The following is a 17966-nucleotide window of genomic DNA, read 5'->3' as shown; positions in this document are numbered from 1 at the left end:
TTTTCTGTGTTTCCATAGCAACGGCGAAACGTCAAACGACGACCGCCCTCCTCTCATTATTGTTTGTGCAAGACAGTCATATTTAAATTAAACTTTATTTTATCAGGGAGTCATACTGAGACCAATGTCTCTTTTACAGATGAGCCTTGAATTACATAAATTAAAGGAAATACATTATTAAAAAAACTAAGAAATTCGTCAGTATTAATGTGCGGATTCGATTATGCTAAACCGCGGGGCATCGTGGTATGTCACGTTACGTCATTGGGCGAAACCGCTCGGTCATTTTGTCACCCCATGCAGCATGGTGCATCGTCCAGAAACATACAACGTATCTTTTTATAACTATTTTTTATTGGGAAGGCAGATAAACCGTTATAATAAAAAGCAATCCCTTTAGCTTGGGAAAACACAGAATACTAGTAATTATTACACGTGCTTAACTAAGTCACTTTTGTTTAGAACCGACTTCGCCATGGACTTTGATCGGGGCGCCTGGCTCACGACCAGGAGGCAGCCCGGTTCCAAATGGAATTACAATCAACTTTCAGGCGATGCAAAACACGTTTACACGGTTGTCCGTCCCCGGGCGAGATTAATCGAACCCCCTCCATGGCTCTGATATAAACTATTGTAGCCGAGCCGTTTTTACGCTTAAACATTTTCATTGGTCAAAAGGACTGACATTCAATTTATTTTTCCCCGGAGCTAAAAATATGAATATTTACACAGCATACAGCGATTCCAAAATAAAACGTGTATGTAATCAATGTAGCCTATTCTGAATAATAAATGTATTATCGACCACAAAAAGGCAGAGATCCTATACATCTATTTTTATTTCTAGTTATGTAATTCTATGCACTTATTTGAACTAACTCTTACAGTATGCCTATGCAAGGATACAACGATGGTTGCTTCATCCATTTTTGGACTTCTGAATTAATGAAATGTACCCATTGATTATTTTTTATTTATTTTTATTTCACCTTTATTTAACCAGGTAGGCCAGTTGAGAACAAATTCTCATTTACAACTGCGACCGGGCCAAGATACAGCAAAGCAGTGCGACAAAAACAACACAGAGTTACACATAAACAAACGTACAGTCAATAACACAATAGAAAAATCGATGTACAGTGTGTGCAAATGTAGAAGAGTAGGGAGGTAAGGCAATAAATAGGCCATGGAGGCGAAATAATTACAATTTAGCATTAACACTGAAGTGATAGATGTGCAGATGCTGATGTGCAAGTAGAAATACTGGGGTGCAAAAGAGCAAGAGGATAAGTAACAATATGGGGATGAGGTAGTTGGGTGTGCTATTTACAGATTGGCTGTGTACAGGTCAAATCAAATTTATTTGTCACATACACATGGTTGCAGATGTTAATGCAAGTGTAGCGAAATGCTTTTGCTTCTAGTTCCGACCATGCAGTAATATCTAACAAGTAATATAACCTAACAATTCCACAACAACTACCTTATACACACAAGTGTAAAGGAATGAATACGAATATATATAATACATAAAAATATATAAATGAGTAATGGCCGAATGGCATAGGCAAGATGCAGTAGATGGTAAGAGTACAGTATATACATATGAGATGAGTAATGTAGGGTATGAAACATATAAAGCGGCATTGTTTTAAAGTGGCTAGTGATACATTACATCAAGATGGCAAGATGCAGTAGATGGTATAGCGTACAGTATATATATATGGGATGAGTAATGTAGGGTATGTAAACATTATATCAAGTGGCTAGTGATAAATTGATTACATCAATTTTTCCGTTATTAAAGTGGCTGGAGTTGAGTCAGTATGTTGGCAGCAGCCATTTAATGTTAGTGATGGCTGTTTAACAGTCTGATGGCCTTGAGATAGAAGCTGTTTTTCAGTCTCTCGGTCCCCGCTTTGATGCACCTGTACTGACCTTGCCTTCTGGATGATAGCGGGGTGAACAGGCAGTGGCTCGGGTGGTTGTTGTCCTTGATGATCTTTTTGGCCTTCCTGTGACATCGGGTGGTGTAGGTGTCCTGGAGGGCAGGTAGTTTGCACCCGGTGATGCGTTGTGCAGACCTCACTACCCTCTGGAGAGCCTTCCGGTAATGGGCGGAGCAGCTGCCGTACCAGGCGGTGATACAGCCCGACAGGATGCTCTCGATTGTGCATCTGTAAAAGTTTGTGAGTGTTTTTGGTGACAAGCCGAATTTCTTCAGCCTCCTGAGGTTGAAGAGGCGCTGCTGCGCCTTCTTCACCACGCTGTCTGTGTGGGTTGACCATTTCAGTTTGTCTGTGATGTGTACGCCGAGGAACTAAAAACTCTCCACCCTCTCCACTACTGTCCCGTCAATGTTGATAGGGGGCTGCTCCCTCTGCTGTTTCCTAAAGTCCACGATCATCTCCTTTGTTTTGTTGACATTGAGTGTGAGGTTATTTTCCTGACACCACACTCCGAGGGCCCTCACCTCCTCCCTGTAGGCCGTCTCATCGTTGTTGGTAATCAAGCCTACCACTGTAGTGTCGTCAAACGTGATGATTGAGTTGGAGGCGTGTATGGCCACGCAGTCGTGGGTGAACAGGGTGTACAGGAGAGGGCTGAGAACGCACCCTTGTGGGGACCCAGAGTTGAGGATCAGCGGGGTGGAGATGTTGTTACCTACCCTCACCACCTGGGGGGTGGCCCGTCAGGAAGTCCAGGACCCAGTTGCACAGAGCGGGGTCGAGACCCAGGGTCTCGAGCTTAATGACGAGTTTGGAGGGTACTATGGTGTTAAATGATGAGCTGTAATCGATAAACAGCATTCTTATATAGGTATCCCTCTTGTCCAGATGGGTTAGGGCAGTGTGCAGTGTGATGGCGATTGCGTCTCTGTGGACCTATTGGGGCGGTAAGCAAATTGGAGTGGGTCTAGGGTGTCAAGTAGGGTGGAGGTGATATGGTCCTTGACTAGTCTCTCAAGGCACTTCATGATGACGGAAGTGAGTGCTACAGGGCGGTAGTCATTTAGCTCAGTTACCTTTCTTGGGAACAGGAACAATGGTGGCCCTCTTGAAGCATGTGGGGACAGCAGACGGGGATAAGGATTGATTGAATATGCCTGTAAACACACCAGCCAGCTGGTCTGCGCATGCTTTGAGGACGTGGCCAGGGATGCCGTCTGGGCCTGCAGCCTTGCGAGGGTTAACACGTTTAAATGTTTTACTCACGTTGGCTGCAGTGAAGGAGAGCCCGCAGGTTTTGGTAGCGGGCTGTGTCAGTGGCACTGTATTGTCCTCAAAGCGAGCAAAAAAGTTGTTTAGTCTGTCTGGGAGCAAGGCATCGTGATCCGCGACGGTACAGTGATCAGTAAGCTGCTCTTACAGCTGATGCTTAAAGTTAGAGAGGGAGATATAAGACCCCAGCTTCAGTGATTTTTGAAATTCGTTCCAGTCATTGGCAGCAGAGAACTGGAAGGAAAGGCGGCTAAAGGAAGTGTTGGCTTTGGGGATATACCTGCTGGAGCGCGTGCTACAGGTGGGTGTTGCTATGGTGACCAGTGAGCTGAGATAAGGCGGGGCTTTACCTAGCATAGACTTATAGATGACCTGGAGCCAGTGGATTTGGCGACGAATATGTAGTGATGGCCAGCCAACGAGAGCATACAGGTCGCAGTGTTGGGTAGTATATGGGGCATTTGTGAGAAAACGGATGGCACTGTGATAGACTACATCCAGTTTGCTGAGTAGAGTGTTGGAGGATATTTTGTAAATGACATCGCCAAAGTCAAGGATCGGTAGGATAGTCAGTTTTACGAGGGTATGTTTGGCAGCCTGAGCGAAGGAGGCTTTGTTGTGAAATAAAAAGCCGATTCTAGATTTAATTTTGGATTGGAGATGCTTAATGTGAGTCTGGAAGGAGAGTTTACAGTCTAACCAGACACCTAGGTATTTGTAGTTGCCCACATATTCTAAGTCAGAACCGTCCAGAGTAGTGATACTCGTTGGGCGGGAGGGTGCGGGCAGCAATCGGTTGAAGAGCATGCACTTAGTTTTACTTGCATTTAAAAGCAGCTGGAGGCCTCGGAAGGAGCATTGAAGCTTGTTTGGAGGTTTGTTAACACAGTGTCCAAAGAAGGGCCAGATGTATACAGAATGGTGTCGTCTGCGTAGAGATGGATCAGAGAATCACCAGCAGCAAGAGCGACATCATTGATATATACAGAGAAAAGAGTCGGCCCGAGAATTGGACCCTGTGGCACCCCCAGAGACTGCCAGAGGTCCGGTCAACAGGCCCTCCAATTTGACAAACTGAACTCTATCTGAGAAGTAGTTGGTGAACCAGGAGAGGCAGTCATTTGAGAAACCAAGGCTATTGAGTCTGCTGAAAAGAATGTGGTGATTGACAAGAGTCGAAAGCCTTGGCCAGGTCGATGAAGATGGCTGCACAGTACTGTCTTTTATCAATGGCGGTTATGATATCATTTAGGACCTTGAGCGGGGCTGAGGTGCACCCATGACCAGCTCGGAAACCAGATTGCATTCTTGAAGAAGATAACTTAGAAATGCTACATGAGTTTAGTTCAACTGTCATACCCCATCAAAACCCAAAATGCAAGCTTGTTTCAATCCAATGTTTATAAACAAAGTAAATGTAAACAAACACTATATAGCCTATAAACATGTTAAGAACTATAATGTTGACATGGATGCTCAGTCCTTGGTTCCATAGCTCTGTCTATGAATGTGACAGTGGTTAAATTTCTCCAGCCCTATCCCGCAGCTTTTTACTGAAACAGGGGTGGGGATGACGGTTTGTTAATGTTTGAACTGCTGATTGCCGTTTTAAAGGTTCAATGTGCAGAAATCGCTCCGCCATTTGCTTGTTGCTAAAATTCGAATAGTTTGCTTAATTTTGGACAAGCAGTATAGTGTAGAGAATCATTGTACTGTCTAAACTACATTTATTGTAGGCTAAAATAGAGTCAGCAGGAAATATGTTTTTTTTAAACGCTTGAGCACACAACATTTGTAACAGAATCAACTAAACTTTTTTTTACAACTGACGTCATAGGCTACATAGTGAGAGTTGTGTGAACCTTTTAAATTCAGAGGTTAGCTTAGCTTTCTATGAAGACACCTATATCAAGGCTTACCGTAGCAACCCATTGTTCCACGCTAGTGCAGTGACAAGAGCAAGACAGAAGGGGGCAACACGCGCATGTGGGCGAAGCTTCACTCAAAGGGAGCTTGACGCAGTGTCCCATTCCTCTTACTTCCAGCACATGTTACCGGAGGTAAATCAAATGCATTGCTATGAAACATAGAATATCCACCTAGGCCTACATAATTGCACCACATTGTATTATTCTCATCTGATATGAGTTGCAGTAAACATGGGAAAGTCAGTGCCTTAGCCTTACCTCTGTGCCAAAAAGGTCAAAGGCTGTAGGCAAAATGAACAGATGTTGGTCTATTGCCCCTCTCTAAAGACATGGCCAAATACAAAACGCAATGTAAAAGGGAGCACATTTCCAACAAAGGTCTATGAGATTGGATGAAATTGTATTTGTCACATGCACCGAATACAACCTTACGTAGACAATACCGTGAAAGGCTTACTTACAAGCCCTTAACCAACAATGCAGTTCAAGAAATAAAGTTAAATATTTACCAAATAAAGAAAAAAATTATGGACACAATAAAATTACATAACAATAATGAGGCTATATACAGGGGTACCGGTACCGAGTCAATGTGTGGGGGTACAGGTTAGTCGAGGTAATTTGTACATGTAGGTAGTCCGGGTGGCCATTTGATTAATTGTTCAGTGGTCTTTTAGCTTCGGGGTAGAAGCTGTTAAGGAGCCTTTTGGACCTACACTTGGCGCTCCGGTACCGCTTGCCGTGCAGTAGCAGAGAGAACAGTCTATGACTTGGGTGACTGGAGTCTTTGACAATTTTTTGGGCCTTCCTCTGACACCGCCTAGTATAGGAGGAAGCTTGGGCCCAGTGATATATTGGGCCATACACACTACCCTCTGTAGCGTCTTACGGTCGGATGCCAAGCAGTTGCCATACCAGGCGGTGATGCATTCGGTTAGGATGCTCTCGATGGTGCAGCTGTAGAACTTTTTGAGGATCTGGGGACCTTTTCAGTCTCCTGAGGGGGGAAGGTGTTGTCCTGTCATCTTGATGTGTTTGGACCATGATAGTTTGTTGGTGATGTGGACACCAAGGAACTTGAAACTCTAGACCCACTCCACTACAGCCCTGTCAATGTTAATGGGGGCCTGTTCGGCCCTCCTTTTCCTGTAGTCCACGATCATCTCCTTTGTCTTGCTCACACTGAGGGAGGTTGTTGTCGTGGCACCACACTGCCAGGTCTCTGACCTCCTCCATATAGGCTGTCTCATCGTTGTCGGTGATCAGGCCTACCACTGTTTTTACGTCAGAAAACTTAATGATGGTGTTGGAGTCGTGCTTAGCCACACAGTCATAGGTGAACAGGGAGTACAAGAGGGGACTAAGCATGCACCCCTGAGGGGCCCCAGTGTTGAGGACCAGCGTGGCAGATGTTCTGTTGCCTACTCTTACCACCTGGCTGCGGCCCTTTCAGAAGTCCAGGATCCAGTTGTAGAGGGAGGTGTTTAGTCTAAGGGTCCTTAGCTTAGTGATGAGCTTTGTGGGCACTATGTTGTTGAACACTGAGCTGGTGGGAAAGGTCAGTGTAGAGTGCGATTGAGATTGCCTCATCTGTGGATCTGTTGGGGCAGTATGCAAATTGGAGTGGGTCTAGGGTATCCGGGATGATGGTGTTGATGTGAACCATGACCAGCCTTTCAAAGCACTTCATGGCTACCGACATGAGTGCTACGTGGCGGTAGTCATCTAGGGAGATTACATCCGAGGCAGGTCTTGTTTTGAACCAGTACTCCTGTAGTTAAGCTATATGGCACTACTTCCTTTAAAATATGCTTCCAGGGATGCTACTACCTACAATGATGGCATTAGCCAACTGTTAATCACAGTTTTTTTGTATACACAGAGTGAGGAGCAAGGAAGGGTTTATGATGCAGTGTTCCATCTCAGGGAGGGGTATGAGCCCAAAGTGTCACGTGATGACAAGGCTGTGAACCTTATGTAACCGATGTGAAATGGCTAGTTAGTTAGTGGTGGTGCGCGCTAATAGCATTTCAATCAGTGACGTCACTCGCTCTGAGACTTGAAGTAGGGTTTCCCCTTGCGTTGCAAGGGCCGCGGCTTTTGTGGCGCGATGGGTAACGATGCTTCGTGGGGTGTCAGTTGTTGATGTGTGCAAGGTTCCCTGGTTCGAGCCCAGGTTGGGGCGGAGGTAAGTACTTACAAAGCTTCTTCTCTGGGCCATAATCTTTCTGAAGATGTCCCTTCATTTTTTCCAGTCCACTTAGTACTCTTACTACCTATTATTGATGTCAATGATTGATTAAGCATTTTGTCCTGCTGCACCAGGAAAGGGGTAGGCGGGTGCCTGTCCTCTCATCGTCTATGTACAGCTGGCATGTAGACAAGCCCCTGGAGGCTCCCTACAAGAAGAACACACGCGTGCAGATGGTGAACAAGGGGTTCTCCGATCCCGAGGGACCTGTCTCCCAATGGAGACAGAAATGGAAGAGTTGAATGAAAAATGCAAACAAAGATGCAAAGTTAAACTTTATGCACTGTTGGATATATATGCCACACACACACACACACACACACACACACACACACACACACACACACACACACACACACACACACACACACACACACACACACACCACACACACACACACACACTCAAAATCTTGCATCCAGAAAGAGGATCTGGATAGAGATCAGCTAGAGAGCTAGCAACAAGAGGGTGGGAGGTCAGCCAGAGGGAGAACAAGCACAGCAGCAGAATAAAGTAATGATACTGCGAAATAACGGCATTTAAGCCCTTCTCCTACTTAACCAGAGTCAGACGAACTCATAGATACAATTTTTATGTCTCTGCATGCAGTATGAAGAGCAGGTAGATTCGCAAGTCAATGCTAACTAGTGTTAGCACAATGACTGGAAGTCTACAGGTACGGTAGCATTGCGAAAGAAATCAACTCCAAAAAAGGGAGACGTTAGAGAGAGTGGTCAGTACGTGGCCAGCCAAAATCTGACAGCTGAGGTGATCATAGATCAGGGTTGGAGAGTAACTGATTACATGTCATGTGATTTGTTTTAAACTGCTAATGTACTCATTTACATTATCAGCAAAAAGATTGTTCCTCTCCATCAGCATCTTATCCAAAAGCACAGACTGCCCCAGACTCATATAATGTTGATCTTGATTCTATCTTTAATTTAGAGCAGTAAAGCCTTGTCCCTTGACTAAAGGTCACTTGACCCTCCACATGATCTCCCTGACTTGGACGATGTAGATGTTGAAGCTCCAGACAGCACCTGCATCTTCACCTCTCAGGTACATTGCATACCACACACAATGAAAGAGGAGAACCTGAGAGAATGTATTCTCTATTGTCTGACAGACCTCTGCTGCATGCTATTTGTGAGCTGCACCTGAGAGTTGACACTCTGACCTGCTCTTGATCCTAAAGTTTACATTACAAACAAGGAGGGTTTTCCATCTGTCAAAACTTACAACTTGTACTTGTAAATCACAAACTTTTACCTGCTGATCATACAATTAATTTCATTTTGTAAGGATGGCAACAGGATACTAGATCGTCCAAATAAGCCACATTAAACCATGCAGTTGTCAGGTGCGCCGTCAGCATGGTGTTGGCACCAGTCATTCTAACGCCGAATTCCTTTGAGCATATTTTACTCTTAGTGGGCCTCTGTGTAGTCAGAGTCAACCCGAATTCTAGACGAATATCACTAGTATCACTTTTAGGCACATGCACCTTTATGAACCGCACTCCTCTGTTCCTATACTTGCCACTAGGTACAGAACAAGCTTTTAACGGTTTGAGGTCTGGAGACAGTATCTGTACTATAGGGTTATGCATTTTGCTTGTGTGTGTGTTACACTGCCACAACACCTATACTCTGTTTGTATATTATTAGAATGTATATGAATGTGTGTTGCAGGGCCATGAGGCCTGTATAGCCATCTACAGCAGCATGGAGAACAAGAAGCTCTCCCATTGGGTGATCATGTCTGTGATCTCTATGTTCTTCTGCCTGCTCATCTACACCCTTACAGATGAGCTGGCCTGTCAATCATGTAAGGATCCCTCCTTCCTTGAAGTAATCACTGATCAAAGTGGTTGATTGGTGAAGTTGGAGGGTTTTAGCGTTGAGCAGTGAATACCTCAAGGAAACAAGGATGGATTTAAGGATACAAGGAAGTATTCAAACAGGACCTGATGTCCAGCTGTTGTAGGAGCTATTGTGGGAGCTGTCAGGCAAGACAGGCTGTCAGTCATATCTCTTTCTCTGTTCTCAGGCATCTTTTGCTTCCTGACATTTGGCCGTACAGTGGCGGCTGATATTCTGATGTCATATCCTGGAAATTATGTGGTCATGATCATTGCCAGACTGCTATTTGGAATCATCACCATATATCCAATTACACTTCTGTTGGGAAGGTAGGGCCCCACTTGGACAGCACTGGTATTCACTATGCAGTCAGAGCCTGTGTCGCCCAGAGTCAGGTGAGTGGAGTAGTTTGAAGTTATGAGATCACCTGTTGGTGTTGAATTTAATCACACACTGCCCATAAAACAGAAGTTAACTGAAGGTTTGGTCCAATAAATTGCATAATATTGCATTACCATTGTAAACATTCATGAATGTCCCTGATTGCACCCATTTCTTTCTCCTTTGTCCCTCTGTCTCTCTATCTCTCTCTCTCCCTGTCTGCAGGGTAGTGTGCACTGTGTGGGGTGTGATTACTGTAATTGTTGGAGCCTTCATTTTGGGACAGAGCACTATCATTGCCATTATGGAGATCTTCCACAAATTGTGATGACCATCACCATCAGAACCACCAATATCACCAGCATTGTCATCTGTCATTATCAATAAAACAACATCATTATGATTGTACCCGGGTTCTGTTTGAGGTTCATCCTGTTTTTAAAGTTGACGTTTATGGGAGTCAGAAGTCTAGAATAAGATATTGATGTAGTGCTGTTATATCAACACTGCAGGTGAGGCACATAACCAAATTATATTTTATTTGCTTGTATCTCAAATGTATTCAGTATGGAGCATATATGACCTTGTTTATCAGATTTGTTGTTTTCTGAAATAGTTTGAGATGTACTTCACTCATCCAAAAGCACAACATGAATCTATCTATAGTATGTTTGGATGGGAAAGTTGAGCTATGTATTTATGTATGCATGGGCATGTACGTGCATTCATAAATGATTCTTCCTTTGTGGCCATCACAACTAATCACAACAGATATGCAGCTACAGTCCAGTCAGCATGCAGTGTGTCATGTTGCAGAGCTGTGTCAGGGGGCAGTGTTTCATAGGGATGAAGGCAGTAAGACTGAATGAGTTCTTCTACAATGAGACATTGTAAATAAAGACTGCTCCTCTGAATGACAGAACATATGGAAACACTTACGTTTTCTGTCCCTTTGTACTGTATTTCTTTTTTGTTGCTCTGCATCTCTTCTTCTCTCCCGCTCTCCCTCCCCACTGACCTCCCTCTATCCCAGCTGTGAGTACTGGTATATCAGTGATGGTGCGGTGTAGAGCCTGACAGCAGAGATGCTGAATATGACTGTTTTAGTGTTAACCAACATCAGACTCAGGAATTATAGCAGAGTGTGAAGCATGTGTGTGTGAGTAGGTGTGAGTCAGTGTGTGAATGAGTTATGTGACAGAGTGTGGAAGTGAGGGATGTACTGTATCTATGCATAGAGAGACATAGGCCGAAACCACAGATCAGGCTGCTGACAACACACACACGCACACGCATGCAGCCCTTATACACATTCACAACAGTGTAACATCATTACATCTGCCTCCTAATTTGCCCGTGGCAAATGAAATTCCTTAAATTCAATAAAGTGGCACTATTTGAAGACAATTGAGTAATTACTGGATACTATTATGTCAATTAAACAGGAAGACAATGGAACAGCATTTAATCAATGAGACAGTGGTAGCACAAGATCACGTACACACACACACACACACACACACACACACACACACACACACACACACACACACACACACACACACACACACACACACACACACACACACACACACACACAGCTCTGATAGCTCGCAAGCTGATGGTAGAATATGTTAATGATTACTATTGCTCAAACGGAAGGAGAGGAGATTGGAGTTTGTGCGTTTTTCCCCCCAGATCTTTATTGGCAGGGAGTGACTGAGAGGGAAACACTGCTCAAATGATCAATCAGAAACACTTTTAATCCTCTTAGTCACACATCATTTGCTTTGTTATCTTGCTGTCAGACTGTGTGAGAATACTTGCAACGTGTGTGTCTACGTGAGTGTGCATGTGAGTGTGGGTGTGTGTGTATTGAAGTTTGTGTGATTTGAAGATTGTACGGGTGTTTCAAATATACAATAATTCTGTACCTAGTCGCTGACAGATTGCCCTGTGATCCAAGCACAAGCAGGCTATCATAACCTACACTGCATTGCTCTATACTGCCTGAGGTATCTAAAACACACATCCGAGCTCGAATAAAGTACATTTTCAAAACATGACTGTACTGCAGATGAAGAGATTGATTATGCAATAGAAGGCACCATCAAGGACCAACTCTCTGCTTCTATTTCTAGGTGTTTTTCTTTTTGAAGGCTGTATGTTAATAGGTTAATTTAGAGAAAAAATGCTAACGCTGTAATCTGTAGCAGATATTGCAATTATCGTCTCACTGCTACTCCGTCCATCATTGGTAATGAGAGGGATTGCTGTCCCTGCGGGAAGCTCATCAGTGTTTCTCTAAGAGTTATGGAATAACTGGAAGCTGGGATAAGAGGAGGTAAACACAAATTACATAATATACAGTATGTGCGTGAAGTACAGTGAGTATACCAAACATTAGGAACACCTTCCTAATATTGAGATCCACCACCCATTAGAACAGCCTCAATTCGTCGGGGGGTGGATTCTACAAGGTGTCGGGATGTCCTTTGGGTGGTGGACCATTGTTGATACACACGGGAAACTGTTGAGCGTGAAAAACCCAGCAGCCTTGCAGTTCTTGACACAAAAGCCTGGCAGCTACTACCATACCCTGTTCAAAGGCACTTAAATTGTTCACCCTCTGAATGGCACACATACACAATCCATGTCTCAATTGTCTCAAGGCTTAGAAATCCATCTTTAACCTGTCTCCTCCCCTTCATCTACACTGATTGAAGTGGATTTAGCAAGTGACATCAATAAGGGATCATTGCTTTCACCTGGATTCACCTGGTCAGTCTATTTCATGTAGAGAGCCGGTGTTCCTAATGTTTTGTATACTCAGTGTACATGTATTCACAGCACATGGATACATACAAGCACTCACACGCACAAACACACACACACAGCCTCCAGTACTTTCTGCATCCGAGACAAAATTCTCACCTAATAAGGATGTGTGACACACACCAATGAGCCCAGCTGGGCCCCAACTACAGTACAGCACATTGCAGACATCACACACAACCAGTGTGAACTTGAACTACTCAAAGATATTGCAGTGTTTTCAACTGGCACTCCCCCTCTCTATCATTCTCTCCCTCTGTTTCTGCCTCTCTCAGGCTGTTATTCAGTAATTGAGTTGACAGTTAGAGGACACTTAAAGCTCGGTTCTTCCTAATCAGATGTAATCGGATGTTCACAATCATCGGGGGAAAGAAAACTGCCGAGCAGAAGGAACGTGTGTGTGTCTCTTGCTGCCACTACATTAAAATACACTATATATACAAAAGTATGTGGACACCCCTTAAAATTTGTGGATTTGGTTATTTCATCCTCACTCTTTGCTGACAAGTATAAAATTGAGCACACATCCATGCAATCTCCATAGACAAACATTGACAGTAGAATGGCCTTACTGAAAAGCTCAGTGACATTCAACATGACACCGTCATAGGATGCCACCTTTCCAACAAGTCAGTTAGTCAAATTTCTGCCCTGCTAGAGCTGCCCCGGTCAACTGTAAGTGCTGTTATTGTGAAGTGGAAATATTTAGGAGCAACAACGGCTCAGCCGTGAAGTGGTAGGTCACACAAGCTCACAGAATGGGACAGTAAAAATCGTCTGTCCTCGGTTGCAACACTCACTACCGAGTTCCAAACTGCCTCTGGAGCAATAACTGTTCGTCAGGAGCTTAATGAAATGGGTTTCCATGGCCGAACAGCTGCACACAAGCCTAAGATCACCATGTGCAATGCCAAGTGTTGGATGGAGTGGTATAAAGTTCACCGCCATTGGACTCTGGAGACCTGTTCTCTGGAGTGATGAATTATATTTCACCAAAGCTACCTGCCCGAATGTATAGTGCCAACTGTACCATTTGGTGGAGAAGGAATAATGGTCTGAGGCTGTTTTTCATTGTTCGGGCTAGGCCCCTTAGTTCCAGTGAAGGGAACTCTTAACGCAACAGCATACAATGACATTTTAGACAATTCTGTGCTTCCAACTTTGTGGCAACAGTTTGGGGGAGGCCCTTTCCTGTTTCAGCATGACAATGCCCCCATGCACAAAGCGTGGTCCATACAGAAATGGTAAGTCGAGATCGGTGTGGAAGAACTTCACTGGCCTGCACAGAGCTCTGACCTCAACGCCATCGAACACCCTTGGGATTAATTGGAACGCTGACTGCGAGCCAGGCCTAATCGCCCAAAATCAGTGCCCGACCTCACTAATGCTCTTATGGCTGAATGGAAGCAATTCCCCGTAGCAATGTTCCATCATCTAGTGAAAAGTCTTCCCAAAATAGTTGAAGCTGTTATAGCAGCAAAGGGGGACCAACTCCATATTAATGCCATGATTTTGGAATGAGATGTTCGATGAGCAGGTGTCCACATACTTTTGGTCATGTAGTGTATAGTTAGTTGTATGACGGCATCAAAAGCTCCACCCTGTTCCCAACATTCAGCAGCAGTGTCTCTGTTGTCATGTGTTACAGTACCAACACACTACTCCCTCTAACACACACACACACACACACACACACACACACACACACACACACACAATGATAGTGACATCATGAAGAGACATCGATATCACTGACATAGACAACTACAAACAAACACATTGTTATAGAGGAAGAGTGAAACACAATAGAGCAAGAAAAATAGAAAGTGGCAGACAACTAACTTGTTAGCAGGTCTACTTTAGCAATAAATGAATTTCGCACAAATAATTTTGTGTTTACTTTTCTAAAATGGTCTGAATAGGAGAATGGCATCTTCAAGTGTGAAGAAAAGGCTGAGACTACCTCAAGCTAAAGCATGTCACAAATAAACAATATAATTTTGGTTAGTGAATAAACATTTTGAGATGTACAATAATTCCTACTCTTTCGACACCAGTGTGGCATTACTGGCATAAGTGTCTCTAAAGGTTATAATTTCTAAGATGTCTATCTCTTATCACAGTTACAGCAGTAGTAATATGGGAACATAGTGTGAGACAGAGCACAGATGTACACGCCTCAGGGCAGTATGGGTAGAATGCACACAGTTCTCATGTTGTTCTCTCAGACTAATAAACGAACCATTATCATGTCAAATTAAGGCCATTACATCACCCGCAGCTCCACTCTTCAGGCTGAGACTTTGGGGGATGGGGTGAAGTTGTGGATTTCTGGTTTCCCAATGGTTCGGTACAGTCAGAGAAGGACTTAGGTCAGACTTCACTTAATTGGTTCTGAATAAGTTCTATTTAGTGTGGGATTTCTCTAATGGCCCCATTGCCAGTGCTTAACTCGGGCCCAAGCTCACAGGAACTGTACTGGCACCTCAAAATTGGTGAAGATGAATGGACAACAGTCGTGTCAAAGAATGGAACAAAAAGGAAATGATCTGAAGTTGGAGTGGAGGATAGATATTTGTGTATGTTAAGGTTGCATACATGGGAGACCCATTTGAGGTGTCGAAGATGGTGAAGCATGTGCTGGGAAAAGTGGAATCTATCAAAGTGACCAGAAGTGCTATTATTCGGATTAATTGGGTTTCTGTAGAACAGAGTAAGATTGCAGTAATTCTCTAAATAATCCATACAACAGAAGTATCGTGCTGTGAACTTCAGAGCAGAGAGCCCGTTAAAGTATTCATCTCAGGGGTGACGATGGATGTTAACATTGAATACATGAAGAGAATTCCTGGTGTAGTTGGTGTCCGGCACCTTAACTGCTGGGTGAATGGAAAAAAATAAGAAAGTCTGTCGTCCTGTTTTATTTATTTATAAAGACCACCTACCTACGAATGTGAAACTTGGTTATGTAAGATTCGCTGTAAGAGCTTTCTTCCCCAAACCATTGTAGTGTAAAAATTGCAAAGAATTTGGCCATGTTTCAAGTTTGTGCAGATGGATGGAGTATATTGAAGAATGGTATGTAGAAGGACAACGGTGTTGCAATTGTGGTGGGGATCGTGATCCGAGTTCCTGGAGTGTCCTGTAAGGGTGAAAGAGATTGAGGTAGCAAAAGTTAGAGCAGTCAATCGAATCTCCTATGTGAAGGCAATTAAAATAGTTGAGAAAACAAGTGATGCTTGTGAAGATATGGTAGTGGATGCACCACACCTTGTCGTAAATGTTTGCTGCCAATCAAAAGATACCCTGTGTGTTATAAAGGTGGATTTTGTGGCATTCATCGCCACAGTTATAAACTTTATGGCTCAAGTGTCAAAGAAGTCAAAGAAACCTATTGCTGCAGCAGAAATGTTTTTGAGACTTCAGGTGTTTACATCAGAAGACTTGAAGATGTACTGGCGCTGGAAGACGGCCCGCCCTCCTAGGCTCCCCTTTATTTTGAACGGGAAAGATTCTGGCCCAGTGAGACTGAGATTTTTAAAGAGAATGGATCCTTGCCTTCTGGAAGATCCATATGTGGTGTCAGGTTGGGTGGAGAAAAGGTTGGGGACTGTTGTTGGGTGAAAGTAACTCGAAGTGGACTCATGATGATTTTTTTTGTGTTTCTACCACCCAGAGGGAATGGGCGCTTCTTCCCAAGCGCCTAGGGACAAGTACTGGCACTTTCTTTCCTCCCCGGAGCAGGGCGCTGTTGAAAGGAGTGATAACTGGGGTGGCGTTAATGGGTGTAAGGCAAGTTGGTATTGCAATTTTTCTACGAAGTGTAATGAACTCACACTCCAGAACAGTGTGTGGAAACACAGAGCTAAATAAGAGGAATAGATGAATAGGGAGGCCTTGAATGGCCTCACACTCCAGTACAGTAGGTAGCGGTGTATGCACATCACGGTCGCGATCCGCCAATACACATTTAAAGAAGAAGAACAACAATGTTTGAGTATTCAAGCAGTTAACTGATTGTGTGTCAGTGTATGCGGCCGAGTTGATGGCCTTGATTATAGGCTTGAAATGGGTGGAGGAGGTGAAACATTCAGAGTGGTGATCTGCTCTGATTTGGCTGCAGTGTTGAGTAGTGTGAAGACGGGCAGGTCAGATAGGGGAGACTTGTTTGTGGAGATGATGTTGCTGTTAATGGGATTGGAGAGGATGGGAGTGGTGGTAAGCATTTGCTGGGTTCTCACCCATGTGCATGTGGAGAGTAATGAGAAGGCTGATGTGTTGGCTAAGAGTGCTGTGAGGCGAGAGGGGGTATATATTCAGGTCCCGCTGGGCCGCAGGGAATTCAAGTCCTTGATCCGAGCAAAAGGGCTTGATTTTTGGCAAAGGAAGTAGGATGCTAGTAGTAAGGGGAGCCAATTTTATCACGTGCAACAATCAGTAAAGGAAGAAGTGGGGAGTATGGGATGTAGGTGAGAGGAAGTTCTGTGGAGTAGACTACGGTTTGGGCATACAGGTTTGAATGCCACATTGTGATAGGGAGACATGAAACAGGTCTGTGTGATGACTGTTTGGTGGAGGAAACGGTGGAGCATGTGTTGATATTTTGGGAATTATATAGCGTAGATAGAGAGAGATTGTGTGAAAGGGTTAGAAAGGCTGGACAAGGTTGGGGTTTGGGTGGTGTAGTGGGGGGAGGGAAGTGGTGTTTAGGGCTCTATTTCACTTTCTTAGAGGAATAGGACTAAGGAACAATTTTGTGTAGTTAGGCTGTGCCTGGCTTCACCCTCCAGTACAGTAGGTGGCGGTGTATGCACCTTAAAAGTCGGATGTGATCCACCAACCCAATCCCTAAGAAGAAGAATATTAAATGAATTAAAGGTAACCTGTAGTGGACTTGTGAAATTTGTTAGTGTTACTGATGACCAGAGTGAGAAGGCGCTTCGTGTCATGCAACTTGGGTCAAAATCTGTTTGTTGCTTTGCTCTTAGTAATAGGGCACTGTTGAAAGGAGTGATTTATGTGGTAGCATTAAGTGTGGAGGTGTAGCAATTGAAGTTGAACATTCCTGGTGTTTGTGATGCCTGCTGTTTGGTGCCACGCAGACCCAGTGGGGAGCATGGTGAAACAGAGGAGTCATTGTCAGACCTTTTGAGTCAGTCTCTACCAGACAAAGTCATGTTAGGCTATATCAGTTATCCTGTTAGAGCTTTTGTGCAGAATCTACTGCGCTGTTTCAGGAGCAACGTTTATGGTCATGTTGCCCCAATGTGTAAGAGGGAGATTCATGTGACAGAGGATTGTGAAGATTTGGTGGATAAAGTTGTTTGTCAACTGTAGGGGTGCTCATGTTGCTGGGGATCGGGAGTCTCCGGTGCTAGAGAGGCAGGTGGAGGTGGCCAGGGTCAGAGTAGTGCAGAGGGTGTCATATGCTGAGGCAGTGAAGAAAGTGGAGGAGGATGGGTCAAGGGTGAGGGATCCTGAGAGG

The sequence above is a fragment of the Salmo trutta genome, chromosome 29 (assembly GCF_901001165.1).
Source record: "Salmo trutta chromosome 29, fSalTru1.1, whole genome shotgun sequence".
Classification (NCBI taxonomy): Eukaryota; Metazoa; Chordata; class Actinopteri; order Salmoniformes; family Salmonidae; genus Salmo; species Salmo trutta.
Note: the sequence above shows the minus strand (reverse complement) of the source record.